Source organism: Benincasa hispida, chromosome 11 (assembly GCF_027475165.1).
Source record: "Benincasa hispida cultivar pf3 chromosome 11, pf3_genome.v1.1, whole genome shotgun sequence".
NCBI lineage: Eukaryota > Viridiplantae > Streptophyta > Magnoliopsida > Cucurbitales > Cucurbitaceae > Benincasa > Benincasa hispida.
In genome coordinates, this window is record NC_143488.1 from 17,231,348 (window position 1) to 17,249,596 (window position 18,249).

The window sequence follows — 18,249 nt, forward strand, 5'->3', positions numbered from 1 at the left end:
GAAGAAACCTTGTCTTCGATTTCCATGATCAAGTCTATTAGAATACTCTTATCCATTACTGCCCATTATGACTATGGAATCTGGAAAATGGATGTCAAGACATCCTTTCTGAATGGCTATCTTTAAGAGAGTATCTATATGTCTCAACCAGAGGATATAGAATAGGGTCAAGAGAAAAAGGTTTGCAAGCTTAAAAGATCCATTTATAGGTTGAAAAAAACATCTCAATCCTAGAATATGAGATTTGACACTGAGATCAAATCTTATGGATTTGAACAGAACGTTGACGAACCTTGTGTCTACAAGAAGATTGTCAACAAAACTGTAGCTTTTCTGGTTTTATATGTTGATGATATTCTACTAATTGGAAATGAAGTAGAATTCTTAGTTGACGTTAAGAGATAATTGGCATCACAATTCCAATTGAAGGACTTGAGAGATGCGCAGTATGTTCTTGGAATCCAAATAGTTCGGAATCGCACGAACAGAATGCTAGCATTATCTCAGGCATCTTATATAGACAAGATGTTGTCTAGATATAAAATGCAAAATTTCAAGAGAGGTATGTTACTTTCAGGCATGGAATTCATTTGTCTAAGAAACAATGTCCTAAGACACTCAAGAAGTTTAGGATATGAAATGAATTTTTATGATCGATCTGATGTATGAGATGCATCAAGTGGAGGATTAATGTAAATGAGATTTATATTAAGTACCATGAAATAAAGAAAGAGCTACGGTTTATATGTTTCATGAGATGAAATATTAAAACTACAAGTTATAAATATACTATGGTAAATTGGTTATCATATATATTTATAATAATATTAATTATTGGATCATTATCTTTTTTTCTCTAATACCAATTGAGTGGGAGGTTATTGGTAGTTTCATGGTAACTGTGAGATAAAAAGAAAAATGTTTTCCTAAATTTAGGATGATTGAGTTTTTCTTTTCTTGGCAAGTTACTCAGGGTTAACTGTCAAGTGGATTAGATTCACTAAACGATAGCTGAAGAGAGACTAGACAATCTTGGAGTGACACTATACGATAGTTCACTCAGCTGGCCTTTAGCTAAAAGATTGCAAAGCTTTTGCTAAACGATCGCATCGAATTTGTTAAGCGATTGGGTACCATCTTTACAATAGACTTTGTCATCTCCCACTTGCTTATTCATTTACACGATTGTTCTTCCTCCGGTCTCATCCTCTAACCAAGTCTACACAAAGCCCACACTTCTAGATTCTCACACCGAGAATACCAAGGTAGCCATTGTGGTGGTGTTGTACTCAACTCGACATAGTTCAAGGTTTTTGGAGGTCATTCACTGTGTTCGTGATCTTGGAGATCACTGAGTTCGTGGTCGTTATGATCGTGCAGTGTAGTGGTCGTAATGTTTGAGCGATCGGGATTGTAGTCTTAGAGATTGTACGAGTGTTCGTGATCGAGGGTGTTTGAAGATGAGTCTTCCAATGTATGTTAATTTGTCCCTTGATCTTGTTAAAAACATGCTGTAATTTTGTATTGTCCATAGCCTGTAAGTTTTCGTTTCTTAATTGTAATTGTTGATGTCCAAATACAAATGAAATTTGGAACGATCATTTCTCTGCTTATCGAAATCCTCATGTTCGATTTCTTTCATTTGGTATCAGAGTCAGGTTGTTCTGATATTCCAATTTTCACTTCCATTTTGAACTTCTTTTACAGTCGTGGTAGGTTTTCTACATTGCGTTTAATTATTAAATGCGTTTGTGGATTGCGTTGATGAATGTTTATGGGTCAATTGCCTCTGTTTAAAGCTTTCTTTAAATTACAAAGTGTTAATTTGTAAGGGCCCCTGTGTTTTTAGTCATAACTAACATGCAATCGAGTCTGTAATTCAAAGTATTTAAGTTAGTCGAGTCGTTCGTGATGAAGTTTCGAAGCATGGAGATGCGGTTCTTAGCGAAGAAAAATACCAAGAGTTGGTCATGTCGTGTAGCCTCAGGTAGATGATCGTTGGGATTTAGCTAAACAATCGTGTAGATTTTTCTATACGATCGTGTATTATTTACTAAACGAGAGGGTAAAGTGTTTGCTCTATCGCGTAGCGTTGGTTGCCCGATCGCGTAGATGCTGGAGGTAAACAATCAAGTGGGAGCATTTAATGCTCATCGTTTAATAAAACGTGCGCACTAAATGATCGTGTAGTTAGCATACTCTTCGCATAGTCACTGAATACACGATCACGCGGTATACGATATGAAGGTGCTCGCTCAACGATTGTTTAGACGAAAGTGCTTCACCGCATCATAGTCATTTAGAAGATCGTATAAGGCTTGCATTGGGGAGCGCGCTGCATAATCGTGTACCCAATGCTTCATTGCATAGTAAAAGGTACACGATCATTGCTAAATGATCATTTAGCTCTGGAAGCATTGGTAAACGATTGAGTAAAGCGTTTATTCTTTCGTGTAGACGATCGTGGGGAAGTTTGGTACACGATCAATGGAGACGCGGGCTTCGATAGGACGGTTCAAGACCCGGTTCGTCTGTTTGAACCGAAGACTCTTTGCATTTGTAATAGTTAGCTTTAGTTTTTTAGGATTTCGAGGTAATTTTTCCCGGTTCATCAACAATTTTTTATTATACATGAGATGTATGTGGTTTATATGGCATAATGTATGACATATAGATTTGAAACCCACCTTAGGTTATGCAGCTATTCATGCATCATGTATTATAAGTGTTATAATATGGCATGATGAAATTATAAGAAAACATGTACATGCATCATAAAATATAAGAGTTATATTTATGCATGCAGGAAGCACATTCATGCATCATTTTTATATTATAAGCGTTATAGTATAAGGGTGAATGGAAGCATGTTTTGCTTGGTTCGTTGTTGTTTTGTATAAGTATTATATAAAAAGTAGCAATGAATGAACAATGCATGGAGCATGACACTTAGGCTGTTTATAAGAGTTATGAATGCCTTGTATGTGTTAGCTTTGCGTTGTGGTTGGTTTTGGTTGTTTCTGTTATAAATTTTATAATAGAAATTAGAAATAAAATCGATAAGAAAGAGTTGCATGCGGACTCAGGGTGAACTCATGTTTTAAAAGGGTTTTAAAATTGGATTGAGATAGACCTAAGTTCAAGGTTCTAATGGAATTAGTAACCTATTTTAATCTTTTTAGATTAATAGGATTAAATTGATTGATATAAAAGATTAAAATTGTATTACATATATCTATAAAAGACCTTTTGTCTAAGACAGGTTCTGTCTAGGCTGGGGTACTTAAGCTGACGAAAACAGAACACCCCTACCTGGGAACCTGCCTGGAAAGGTGAATTAGATAGATTTTCTGCAAGCATGCAATAGTTGGTCAAAGACTCCGTTAAAGAGTTTAATGGATGAAGATCAAAAGTTGTTAAACTATCCAAGGTAAAAGTTACTCTTGGACATACCTAAAAAGTCACTTAGTTAAAATTCTTAGCCGTGTTTTTCTAAGTAAACTAAACCCTAAGTTATAAAATACTCAGTGGGAGGAAGAGATGTATCTGATATGTCAATGATTCTACTCATGTTTCTCCCTGAATGTTCAAGACGTGAGATTCATGCTTCGCCTCGTGGTGCCCTGGGAGCATCCCCCTTCGAATGGTGTTTGTATGAGTCAATATCAAGGTGGACAGAAGAGTGTTTATAGTAAATGAGTGAAGGGTGTGTGTCAACACGTCCTACGATCTCTGTCATTGGTTCGCACCGTGAGATCATTCTGTACTCCCTCATGGCACCCTACGAGCATCCCCCTTCGGATGGGTTTTGTGCAATTGGTCAAGCAAGGTGAACTCTAGAAATGGATAGAGTCGCTTTAGTTTTTGTCCCAATATAATTTTTTCCCTTCGGATTGGCTACTTGAGGCAGAACTCTAAAGCCTAAAATGGCGAGTCACACTTACGGGAAATTATTAAGCAAGTTAATGATTTCTTGACCAAATCAATGATGGTTAGTCGTTATAGGAGCAAGAGTTTTTATGGTATTAATGGTTGGTTGAGAATTTCTCAATTCAGAAGAAGGATGAATTGACCACCCTTCGGCGGCTTTTGTCCTAAACCTTTAAAGCTTTATTGCGAAACTAGATTTCTCACAGGGTTCATGTTAGTTTTGCTAAACCTTATTGGATGTTGTATGTTTTTTCAACGGGTATTTGCTTAAAACCTAACGTAGGTCAATGTGTTTTTGTTTTCAGCAACATGTTTGTATTTCTGTTTAATGCCTCTAATTTGACCAGTTACCTGCAGTGGAAAGAGTATTGTAAAACGTATTTCGTGGTAAACGACCTCAAATTTGTCATGGTTAAGGAATGTCCTCAAGTCCCGACCCTTGATGCACCACGTGATAGAACACGAGACATACGCAACGGAAAAATGACCTAATTACACTCTAATTACTTTTAATTTAAACGAAATTAGCATGCAAAATGAAGGAAAACAGTAAATTAACTTATCTTTGTAACTCCCGAAACCCGCTTTTCCTTGCTGAATCTCGACCCGAACACGAACGGACCACCACTAGAGTTGACCTACTATCCTCTGGACTCAGAACCGGGTTGTGGAACCCGGTGGATGAAGAAAACCAAGAGAGAGAAAGAGATGGGAAAAAGAAGATGGAATTTTGGTTTTGGATTTTCCTTTTTTCAGCCCAATTTTGAAAAACTAAATTTGACAAAATTGACAAAAGTTTTTAAACCAAATTGAAAAGCCCATCATATAGAAAAAACCATGCAACATTTGCATGAAACAAATCCATAAAAACCCAACACCTATAATCCACTATCTTAGTGGGCTTAATGCCTCCACTATAAGCCAACACCTAGCCCAATATTTTGTTAGTGGAATTATCCAACAAAAGTTTGGATTTTCTCACTAACTTTAATCAAAGGGCAAAATAGTCATTTGGTTAAAGCCAAACTTTGACAAAACAGTCAACATTTTGACTTTTTATGATTTTTTTCATGTTGACTAATTTTGACCTCCCGAGCATGAATCCGCATTCATTTTCTCGAAATTCAAATCACATTTGAATATAAGGTCGGTCAAAGTTTGACTTTTCAAAGTCAAAAGTCAACGCTTTGACTTTTTACATCTTTGACCATTTCCATTATTTTTGAGCTTCTGAATATGAACGTATTCATATTCTTGATATTTAAATCACATTTAAATATTAAAACTGTATCTCTAAACTGAAAAACCCGACCATTATATCACATATACTTGTCGGTTTCTCTCTCTTCACCTAATTCGAACAATTCGAATTATTCTATCATACTGTTCTAAGTTTATTCCATATGAGCTAGTAGGGGAACCTAATGGACCTATAGATCATGGGCTCCAACGATCTGAGATTAGCTGGCTAAACTCTTTAGACGGAGCTAATCAACATTCGTTAACTAACGGGTCATTCCACTATAGTTCTGTAGTTGCACTCCCCTTACTATAGATATATTTGTGTCCATTTGATATAACCATGATTAGTAAGCTAATCCTTCACAGGTTGTTCGTAATCTCGGCTAGGTCATAAAAACCGTTTTATCCCTAAGACTACATCTTGTTTCTTAAGTTCCACTAATCCTCTATTGAACAATTGGTTTAAGGTCCAACCTATAAACTGAATCCCTCTCGGGCCAAGGAGAGGGTGGGGCCCCTTGTTCAAGACCTAGATTTAGTACTAAAGGGAACAACCTATCTATTATCCCTATAATGGGTAGGAGTGAATTCCATCTTGCACACTATGTTCTCAGCTATCCACTTGATCTTACCCCTAAAATGGGAGGCTTATTGGGCCAGCGATATTGAGCTGCCCTCACCTATGCAGATCTAAGGATAATTCCAAGTGAACAGGAGTTCATAGTTAGCTCAAGATTAAGATTAAGTTACCTAGGTCATCAATTAACGAAATAATCAGTTTTATACATTAAACGGCATTTAGAACGTAAAAGTGACCATTTCATGGTCCAGTCTTATGTAAACTCTTTACATAGGATGCCCCCACTCACATATCTCTATATGAACGATTCAGGATCACATCGTTTGTACTAACTACAAAGTAGGTCGTATCCATAGTGTTCCCAGAACAAGGCGCCCAACCTTATTCATATACTATAGACCATTTCGACTATATATTTGAACTTGATCCACATTTATGTCACTACATAAAGTTCAAACTACATTAAATAGCCTCAGGACCATAGTTTATTGGATTCAAGATTACAATTTCAATAACAACTTTATCAAAAAACAAAACAGAATATGTTTATTAATTTACAAACTACGAGTTTTAGGACATAAAATCCAACATCATGAAGTGTTCGCAATGCATATGAGGTATAGATGAAGGCTAATTCATTGGCCCGACTTCACATTTTGGCTAGTGTACCTCATGTTTTGGCCAAAAGGGTTAAGAACATGGTCATTGCACGTGAGGTCATGGACTCGTTGCAAGATTTATTTGAACGTCATTTCTCACTTTTCGAGCACAAAGGGACGGATGAAAAAACCAGTAATGTCAGTTCCCAAGTTAAACTCCAGGAAGAGAAAGCAAGTGTTGCTTACTCTGTTGAAATTCATGGACGAGAAGTGTTCTCTGATATTTAACTTGGAGCTTATTTAGGTTCTGATACTAATCCCACTACTCTCCAAAAGAGGATGATGTCTAAAGACAGTAAATGTGATTTATTGGTCTTGGAGACGTGTTTGGTAGAGAATGATGATTCTGCTTGGATCCTTGATTCGGGCGCTACTAATCACGTCAGTTCCTCTTACCAAGGATTCAGTTCCTGCCACAGGTAGAGTTGACTCTTCGAGTCGATACTGGTGAGGTTGTTTCAACTGTTGCTGTAGGTAGGCTGAAGTTATTTTTGGAGAATAAATATTATCTGTTACTGGATAATGTTTTCGTAGTTCCTCATATTAAAAGAAACTTAATCTCGATTTCTTGTCTCATTAAACAAGGTTATACCATCTCTTTTTCTGATAATAAGGTGTTTATTTTCAAGAATGGAATAGAGATTGGTTTTGGTTTAATGGAAAGTAACTTGTATGTACTAAGGGCGTTAGTCATAAAAGTCTTGTTTAACACTGAAATGTTCAGTACTGCGACAACAGCTAAAAGACCAAAGGTTTCTCCTAAAGAAAACGCCCATCTTTGGCATCTAAGGTTAGGTCACGTCAATCCTAATAGGATTGAGCAATTGGTGAAAATTGGACTTCTAAAGAGTTTAGAAGAAAACTTCTTGCCAGTGTATGAATCATGCCTCAAAGGCAAGATGACCAAACGACCTTTTACCTAAAAAGGTTACAGAGCTAAAGAAGCCTTAGAGCTTGTACATTCTGACCTCTGTGGTTCGATGAGTGTTAGAGCTCGAGATGGGCATGAATATTTCATCTTTTTCATAGATGATTATTCAAGATACAGATATCTCTACCTAATGCGACGTAAGTCTGAAGCCCTTGACAAGTTCAAGGAGTATAAGACTGAAGTTGAAAACTTGTCAGGTAAGAAGATAAAAACACTACGATTTGATCGTGATGGAGAGTATATGAGGCTCCAATTCCATAACTATATGATAGAACATGGATTTGCATCCCAACTCTCGGCTCCAGGTACACCGCAGGAGAATGGTGAATCAGAAAGGAGAAACAGAACCTTGTTGAACATGGTTTGGTCTATGATGAGTTATACTCATCTTTCAGACTCATTTTGGGGTTTTGCAGTGGAGACTGCATGCTACATTCTGAACAACGTTCTCTCGAAAAGTGTTTCTGAAGCATCTTTTTAGGTGTGGAGAGGCCGTAGAGGTAATTTACACCACTTCAGGATTTGGGGTTGTCCAGCACATACGCTTGTGATTAACCCGAAGAAGTTGGAACCGCGTTCGAAAGTTTGCCTCTTTGTAGGCTACCCCAGGGAAACGATGGGTGGATACTTCTATAATCCAAGTGAGAACAAAGTGTTTGTTTCTACAAATGTTATCTTCTTGGAAGAAGACCACATCTGGGGTTATAAGCCACGAAGTAAGCTTGTTTTACGTGAGATTTTTAGTGAAACTGAGACTACTGAGGGTTCAATAAGAGTTGTTGAACAGACTGACAGATCAACAAGAGTTGTTGAAGTCGGTGCATCTAGTCAACCAGCTCAAGAGTCGAGACTTCCGCGACGTCGTGGGAGGGTTATGAACCCACCAGATCGCTACATGGGTTTGTCCGAAGCCCAGAACGTCGTAGCTAATAATGGGTCGAGGATCTATTGTCTTTTAAGAAATAATGGAGGATCTTGACAATGATGAATGGATTAAAGCCATGAACCAGGAGATGTAGTCTATGTACTTCAATAATGTCTGGGAGCTTGTGGATCCGCCTGATGGTGGGGTAAGACCTATAGAGTGTTAGTGAATCTATAAATGAAAGTGAGGTGTAGATGGAAAGGTGCAAACCTTTAAGGCTAGACTCGGGGCAAAGGGTTATACCCATGTTGAAGGAGTTGACTATGAGGAAACTTTCTCACTTGTTGTCATGCTCAAGTCTATCAGGATACTTCTGTCCATAGCCACAATTTATGATTATGAGATATGGCAAATGGATGTTAAGACTGCGTTCTCAATGGTAATCTTGAGGAGACCATCTACATGGCTCAACCAGAGGGATTTGTAGTTCCAGATCAAGAGCAAAGAGTTTGCAAGCTTAATAGGTCTATTTATGGGCTGAAACATGCGTCTAGATCTAGGAACATTAGGTTTAACAGTGCGGTCAAGTCGTTTGGCTTTGATCAGAACGTTGATGAGCCTTGTGTTTACAAGAAGATAATCAAAACTCAGTAGCTTTCCTGGTACTATATGTGGATGATATCTTACTTATTGGGAATGATGTAGGGTTTTTGACTGACACTAAAAAGTGACTAGCTGCCCAATTCCAAATGAAAGATTTGGGTGAGGCACAATATGTTTTAGGGATCCAAATTATTCGGGATCGTACGAACAAAAGGTTAGCCTTGTTTCAGGCATCTTACATTGATCAAATGTTGATCAGGTACAAAATGCAGGATTCCAAGAGGAGTTTGTTACCCTTCAGCATGGAATCATTTTGTCTAAGGATCAATGTCCTAAAACACTCAAGATGTTGAGAAGATGAGACGGATTCCCTATGCTTCAGCTGTTGGAAGCTTAATGTATCCAATGTTGTGTACCAGACCCGACATTTGCTATGCAGTAAAGATTATCAGTCAGTATCAGTCCAATCCAGGATTTGATCACTGGACTGCGGTCAAGACGATCCTTAAGTATCTTCGGAGAATAAGGAACTACATGCTCATGTATGGAGATAAGGATCTGATCCTTACAGGATACACAGACTCTGACTTTCAGACCGATAGAGATTTTCGTAAATCGACATCGGGGTTAGTGTTCACTCTGAATGGAGGGGCTTTAGTATGGCAAAGCATCAAGCAAGGATGCATCGCGAACTTCACTATGAAAGTCGAAATGTAGCCGCTTGTGAAGCAGCTTAGGTGGCTATTTGGCTAAAGAAATTCCTTACAGGTTTGGAAGTTGTTCCAAATATGGATTTTCCGATCACTCTTTATTGTGATAACAATGGGGCTATGACAAGTTCAAAAGAACCTCAGAGTCATCGTCATGGCAAGCATATAAAGTAAAAATACCAATTGATCAGGGAGATTGTGCATCGCGGTGATGTGATAGTTACGAAGATCGCGTCGGAGCACAACGTTGCTAATCCCTTTACAAAGGCTCTCACAGCTAAAGTGTTCGAGGGTCACCTGGAGAGTCTAGGTCTGCGGGACATGTGGCATCATGTCTAGGGAAAGTGGGAGATGATACTGGGGTATGCCCTAATTTATTATATATTGTACATGTATTTATCTTGTATTGTACATTAGTCTCCCGAGACATTAGGACAAGTAGGAGATTGTTAGGATTGGTGTCCTAATTCTCCCGGAGTCTTGTAGTTTGTAATCTATACACATTGTTATGAATAAAATAAGATCTATTTATTTGGCATTTACTCATATCCAATAAACAAAGCTCCATGGTTATTGTATGTAAACTTAAGCATGTATATGAGATATGAAAGTGTATAGTGTATCATGCCTTAAGTGATAACCTAAATAGGTATGTAGTATAAGAATTAGGGAGGGATACCTGATCCTTGTGACACTACGGATACGGCTCACTTTGTAGAGGTTTGCAAGTGTTGTGAACTACTACAGATGGTAGGTCCTGACCATTCAGGTGGAGACATGCGAGCGAGGGTGTCCTATAAAAGGAGTTTGTATACCGTTGATACTGGAGACTTACATCTCACCTAAACGACGATAGGTGACATGACCTCAATCCTAAGTGTTTTGGGAACTCTTGCCTTTGAGGGTGGTCCTTTGATTAGTATGGGTGAGAGTGGCCCGATTACGAACTCAACATGCCTACCTTTTTGGGGACTTGTCTGATTTGGGAGCTGGGAACTCAGTTACACAAGATGGAATTCACTTCTTCCCTGAAGCAAGGGTAAGTAGATAGATTGCTTTCTTAAAGGCTAATTCTGGGGCTTGAACATAGTGGCCACAACTTTTCTTTGGAAGAGAGGATTCAGTCATAGTACGACTATGACTTATGTTCATTAGAGGGAACAGTAGTACTTAAGGAGTTAGATGTAACTACAGGGGCATAACGGTTATTGGCCCAACTGTACTTACGAGCGATCAGTGAAGGGTTATCGCACTGTTGATTGGTTGATATGGACACATAATATATCTGTAGTAAGGAGAGTTCAGCTGACAGTCTTTAGTGGAGTGCTGGCAGTTAACGGATGGTGGATCTCGTGACTAAAGAGTTTAGTCAGTTATTTACGTACAGTTGTAGCTTCGAGCTACAGGTCCATAAGGTCCCCTTAGTAGCTCAATGGATTCAAGTTAAGAATTAGTTCTTGGTGTTTATTTAAAATGTTCAAATTGACAAGAGGTAATTCGATTATATATGACATGATCGGTCTGATGTATGAGATGCATCAAGTGGAGGATTAATGTAAATGAGATTTACATTAAGTACCATGAAATATTAAAAAAGCTATGATTTATATGTTTCATGAGATGAAATATTAAAACTATATGTTATAAATATAATATGGTGAGTTGGTTATCATATATATTTATAATAATATTAATTATTGGATAATTATCCCTTTTTCTTTAATAACCAATTAAGTGGGAGGTTATTGGTGGTTTCTTGATAACCGTGAGATAAAAGGAAAAATGTTTTCCTAAATTTAGTAGTAGTTGAAGTGAGATTTTCTATTCTCGGAATTACTCACGGTTGGCTGTCAAGTGAATGAAATTCACTAAACAATAGCTGAAGAGAGACTAAACGATCATAGAGTGACACTATACGATAGTTCACTCAGTTGGCGTTTAGCTAAACGATCGTGCAAATTTTGCTAAACGATCGTAGAGCTTCTGTTAAACGATTGGGCATCGTAGATAGACCTTGTCATCTCCCACTTACTCGATCATTTACATGATTGTTCCTCCAGTCTTTTCCTCTAACCAAGTTCACACAGAGCCAACACTTCTGGATTCTCACATCGAGAATACCAAGGTTGCATTATGGTGGTATCTTACTCAACTCGACTAAGTCGAGGTTTTTGGAGGTTGTTTATTGAGTTCGTTGTGTTCATGAACTTGGAGATCGCTGTGTTCGTGATTGTTGTGATCGTGTTGTGTTGCGATCGTAGTGTTCGAGCTTTCAAATTTTCAATCTTGCTAATTGTTCAAGCATTCTTGATCAAAGGTGTTGAAGATGAGTCTTCAAAGGTATATGTAATTCTTCCCTTGATCATAGTAAAGCATGCTATAATTTCGTTTTGTGCATAGCCTGTATGTTTCCGTTTCTTGATTGTAATTGTGTATCTTCAAATACGAATGGAATTTGGAACGATCATTCCACTACTCATGTTAATCCTCATGTCTGATTTCCTTCAACAACCCAATAGGTCAACCAACCCCCCAAATATCCATCATCCACATTAATTATATGCATATCCACTGGGGAAACACGATATGCTCTAAACATCGATTATGATTCCTTAAGAATACTTATTGCATAATAAGTTACAATGTTTGTGCATGCCATTGCATGTGTATGTCAGACATAGAGTCAACCTTGTAACCACTCACGGATATACTCCAACAGCTTCGTGATTGGTAGTTCTCGTGCATCTTTCAACATTCCATTAAGGCATTCTACTATATTTGTCGTCATCTTATCATACCTACAATGGACTTGATAAACCCTTGCCCAACGTTGTAATCCAATCTCCTTAAGATAGGCCATCATCCCGGGATATTGATGGAGCTTAGCCAAGACATCTGAAACTCAGACATTCTATAAGCTTTCACCGCTAGGTAGAAGTGTGAGATTATGTCTCTATTATTGAATCTATCCATTAAAATTTTCCAAATATGGTATATACATAGGGCATGAAATGCATAGGGAATATACTTGAGACAACCTTTTCAATTGAGATGACGATCTGATATAATCACTAAATTCAGAATGTCTTCTACCGAAGCCTTCAAATGAGTCATTTACCAAGTCCAAGATGCATCATTCTCACCATCTACAATACTGAAGGCGATAGGATATATGTTTTTATTACCATTAAGACACGTTGCTATTAACAACATACCTTTGTATTTCTCATACAAATGGGTCCCATCAACAACGATTACTAGGCGGATGCAATTCAAGAAACCCCTAATACATGGACCAAATTCTATGAAGACGTACTTAAAGTAGTGTTTGTCCTCTACTTCAACCTCAAAGATCGTACCCGGATTTTCAAACTTAAGTGTCTCGCCACATGCCCTAACAATAGCATATGATCCTTACAGTGACCCATGTACGAACACCAATCCAACTCTCTAGTGCTATAAGCCCGTTCGCTTATATTCACTCTAAAACCTCGTTGTTCTTATTTGGACTTGATTAAGTGTCCAATAACCCAACTTCTTTCCTATCGATGATTACCCATTCTCATTTCAAGAGAACATGTATGTTCACTTGGATATTTCATCACTTTAAAGGAATCACTTTCTTTCAATTTTTTTGCACAAACCCTCCGCTTGTATTCCTCCACTGAACACCGTACAGTTAGCAATCTCTTCATTGACTTCTTTACATGATAGTCGAAGTTCTTTGTTATTGCAAGTATTGACAATTTAACTGACAAGTCATATTTTGAAAAGAGAATCTGACCAACCTTTATATCCTCGTCATTCATATAGTCATGATGTATTATGATGAGGTCGTCATATAGTGAGCCCTCTGATGGCTTTGGTATATCTACGAATGGTTGGGTTGGAATGGTGGAATGTATTTGAATTGAAGGCATCGCCACTGGTGGATGGGAGCATGTGAGTTTGGAACGTGAATGTAAGGTGCCGGAAAAGTTTGTGGTCCTGAAGATTGTCCATATTCATGGTCAGTATTAAACTATGGAGTATATTTAGGTTCATTGTTGTGACCAAATAAGCCTCACTTCGGTCATCTCCCAAGTTATATGGCTCAATATGATCATCTAGTGAAGATATGGTGGGAATATTACGTGTTGAAATGGTTGCAAACCCAAAGTTTTGACTGGTTGGAATAGGTTGATTAATTGGATTGCACTGCTGGTACATATTCTCTGTGTGTACTCCATGACTTTCGCGAGGTGTAACTGATACAAATAACAGCATCTAGGATGCATCATTGCCTTCTTAAAAAAAGCTAAGGTTTTCATTATCGATTATGTCAATCGAGGGAGCTGGGACAAATAGATTGTAACAACATTTGATGTATATATCAAACATATCTGAATTGATATTCAGTCGTTGGTGTATAATGCTCACTAATTCACTAAGCATTATATCATTTCTGACCTTCAGACATTTCATGTGACCTCTAACATAATTGCTTTCGGATTGGTCTCATTCCTTACCAAATCGTGCAAATATGTGAAGTAGCGTCATTGATCTACAAATGGATTAGCAAATTTTAAGCAATATCCCATAAAATTTTAAAAATTCACCCAATAATTGATAAGTGATCGCCCAACTATTTATAAGTGTTCGCTTAGTATTGTATGCGCGATCATATATATATATATATATATATATATATATATATTACTAAATGATCATTTATATAATACTAAACAATTGTTTATATTGTAATGAACGATCGTCTATATATTACTCTATGACCGTTTATTTAATACTAAACGACACTATGAAAGCGATATGGGACAAGAAATACTGTAGAATATCACTTGCATTCTCTCCGTTTCTGGATCTGACGAACGAATCTTGCTCTATACCCAACGACACAATGACATAAACAAAGAAGAAAGTGATCAACAATGAAGATGTTGGATGAAACTCTAAGAGACCAATGGGAGAACTATGTAGATAGTTCGACAGAAAGTGAATAACTGAGAGTGACCTTTCATTCTTATCAATGTTATTCAATGCTATTGGTCGGGATTAAATACTTGGGTGGAATGTTGGTGTTGCATTAAATACATATTGAATGAATCGATGAAGAATTCGTTGAAGGAAGAAGACGAATGGCGCGGACTGAAGAGTTTTTAAAATTAAGGGTAAAATTGGTATTTCACATGGGCAAAAGGTAGTTTTTAGGAAGAGGTCATTCATAGAAAAAAATTTTGTTTTTGGATCATTTTGTAAAATTTTTCCCCAAGGAGTTTGCACTAAAAGGGTTGAAAATGTAATTCAAAAGGAATTAGACCAGATTCAATCAACTTTTGGATTTGTTTTTTTAAAATAATATTTTTTTAAAATAAATAATGAAAAAAATAGGGTTGGGGGGAAGTATTTTAAAAAATAGGTGTTTTGGTAAAGTATTGACAAATTTAGGGTAGTGGAATCGTGTATACGATACACGATTTCCATGTGGCATACTCGTGTACCCGGTACACGAGTACCATTTAATCCAGTCAGCTGACCACGTCAGCTGACTGGTTGACTGGTCAAGCGAACTCGTGTACCCGGTACACGATTCGCTTATAATTTTTTTTTCTTTTTTTTAAAAGTTAATTGTTAAACTTAGCTTAATTCCTTCGTTATTACTTATAATTATTTTTTTTAATTGTTAGACTTAATTATTAAACTTAATTCTTTCATTATTAAACTTAATTATATATTTAATCTACAATAAAAACATCTTGCATTCATATTAAAAAAAATATATCATGATATTAAAGAATATTTACAATTAGTTCTTTTGAAATTTCCAATTTGAAAATGATACAATGTGGGATTTAAAAACGACCCTCCCTAGCCCTTACTCCTCATGGGGGTTGCCTTTGTGTCGCTCTAAATTAGGTTCACCCCGTTGTCACTATCGTCTACGACGACGATCGATGTCAGCAACATTGAGTTGTCTTGTTTGTTGAATAATACTTTCTACGTTGACCAATGTTTGCTAACACATTGAAACCAATTCTGGTAAGTTGTTCTGCAATAAATATTGTTGAACATCACCGATAAAATTATTCTGTAGAATAAAAGAAAATATTAAACAATATTCATATTATATATATATGGAAAATATCTGATTTTAAATCTCTTACCATGCAGTAATAGTAAACATCGTCAGGTGAGATAAATCGCCTCATGATCGAATTGTATCAGGGAAAGTAGTCGTCTGATACAGCTGGCCCATCTGTCAATTCTCACTGTGCACAAAGATCACGTCATCCATGCCAGTAGGATAAATACTCTACAAGGATTCGACGCCAGTCTTGGTCGTGCTTACCTCTTAAATCGATCTGGTGTAGTTCTGGGAGTGTATAGGACAACGAAGGTATCGTTTGTCGCATACCGAACTGTCTCAGTACACAATCTGGATGATGTCACTCTACTATATGGAAGCATATAAGAGGGCTAACAGTCAACCAGATGTCTTCACCATCATGACAATAATCAGGTAAGGATGACCAAATTTGTGGTATGGCGTCCAAATAACCTGACAAAAAAAAATAATAAGTATACATATAAAATTTTTTAAATATTCATTTATATACACATATACTACCTGATTGGGCGTCAGCATGTCGAATATTTTTCTGTACACGAGCAACATATTTGCTGACTGTTCAGAGACAGCTAATACATCACTCCATCTAAAATATAAAAAATACAATTAATTTATATTTTTACATAAAATGGTAACGAAATAAACATATAAATAAAATAATACCTGGCACTAAGTGGACGATGATCTGGGGCCTGTAGTTGGACTTGTGGTGCTACAATTGGAAATCGATTATAAACCCATACTTGTAATAGTATCAATGGCCCCACTATTTCCAACGCTTGTGCATTGGAAGCCCGAAAAAGTTCTCTGTACAACCATGCAAGACATACACCACCCCACGAGTACCTACCAGCGTGCTCGAAATCAGACAATAATGGGAGGAACATGAGATGCACCAGAGTATTTGACTTGTCGGCAAATAAAAATCCTCCAATAAGCTGCAGGATGTATGTTCGTGCGTACCTACGTACGCTGACGTCGTCAACATCGGGAGGTAATTCGAGAAACTGGGACGCCAACCAAGGGATACTCAATCTTGATCCCTTCAGATCCTCTGGTAGAACGCCTAAGAGCTCTTCACAAACGTTCTTACAGTCATACTGTAGTGAGCCTGTCAGTGGTTGCCCGTCCACTCGTAACCCAAATTGTACGACAACATCCTGCAGCGTAATCGTACATTCTCCACAGGGTTGGTGAAATATATGGGTCTCTGGTCTCCAGCGCTCAACTAGAGCAATAATCAGGTGCCAATCAACCTGGATGAAATCAATCTGTGCAACCCCAAGAAAACCCGCCTTCTGAACATATGGAATAATGCGGTTATCAAATGGGATAGTATATTGTGCAGTCACCTCCCTCCTCCGACAACTCAACACTATAGTGGAAGAACTATCCCATGCTGTTTGTGAACGATGCGTGTTTTGTTAGTACAATTGTACAAGATTAGAATGACCAAGCTCCATTACCTAAAAAGTTCAAATTATATTACATAATAGAATCGATAATATAAAAGATACATAAAAAGTACATAAAAAAATACAATTACATAAAATAAGTTTATTATATAAATTCATTATAAATACATAAAGAATATAATTACATGAAATATACAATTACATGAAAAATATAAATACATAAAGAATACAAATACATGAAATATACAAGTAAAAATAAAAATAAAAATCCTAATGACCTGAAGACGACGAAGCACCCAGTGTACGGTGTGGACAAGTGCGTCTGTTATGTCCTTCTCTTTTACAAATTGTACATCGCACTTTTTTGCTTGCTTCTCTCTGATCCATTTCATTATGAATGCACGTACTTTTTGGCCAACCTTGTTCTCTGAGTAAGTCCGCATTTGGACGAACTTCTGTATATGATAATTCTGGCCAATAATCTGGGTGTTCAATTGGATGGAAGCGGCCTTCATAACAACGCTTGAAATTGGACAATTTGTAGCATTCATCAATAAGTGGTAGGTATGTCATATGCATGTAATTACAAACTGCATAAACTAAATCATACATAAACTATACATATAAGATCTCTAAGTTTAAATCAATCCAAACAAATAAAAAAATGTAAGATCGGCCCAAAAACATACATAGACTAAATAATACATAAACTAAATCATACACAAACTATATATAAATTAAATCATACACAAACTATATATAAACTAAATCATACACAAAACTATACAACATAAACTATACATAAACTATATACATAAACTATACATAAACTATATAATACAATGTACATACATAAACTATGCATACATAAACTATATATACATAAACTATACACTAAATCATACATAAACTATACATAAACTAAGTTTAAAATAAACTCAGCCCAAAAACATGCAAAAACATACATATAAAGACAGATCAGCCCAACTAGAGAAAGAAATATACCAAGCAAAAATCGGCAGCCAAAAAGGTATGAAAATCAAGCAACATGACCGTTACAATGGAGGATTCGGTGAGGATCAAATGGAGGACTGAAAATCGAGCAAAATCGAAATTTTGGAAGATTTCGGTGAAATAGAGGCCTCGGTGAGGAAAATCAACGAGATTTTGGTAAGTAGAAGGGAGGA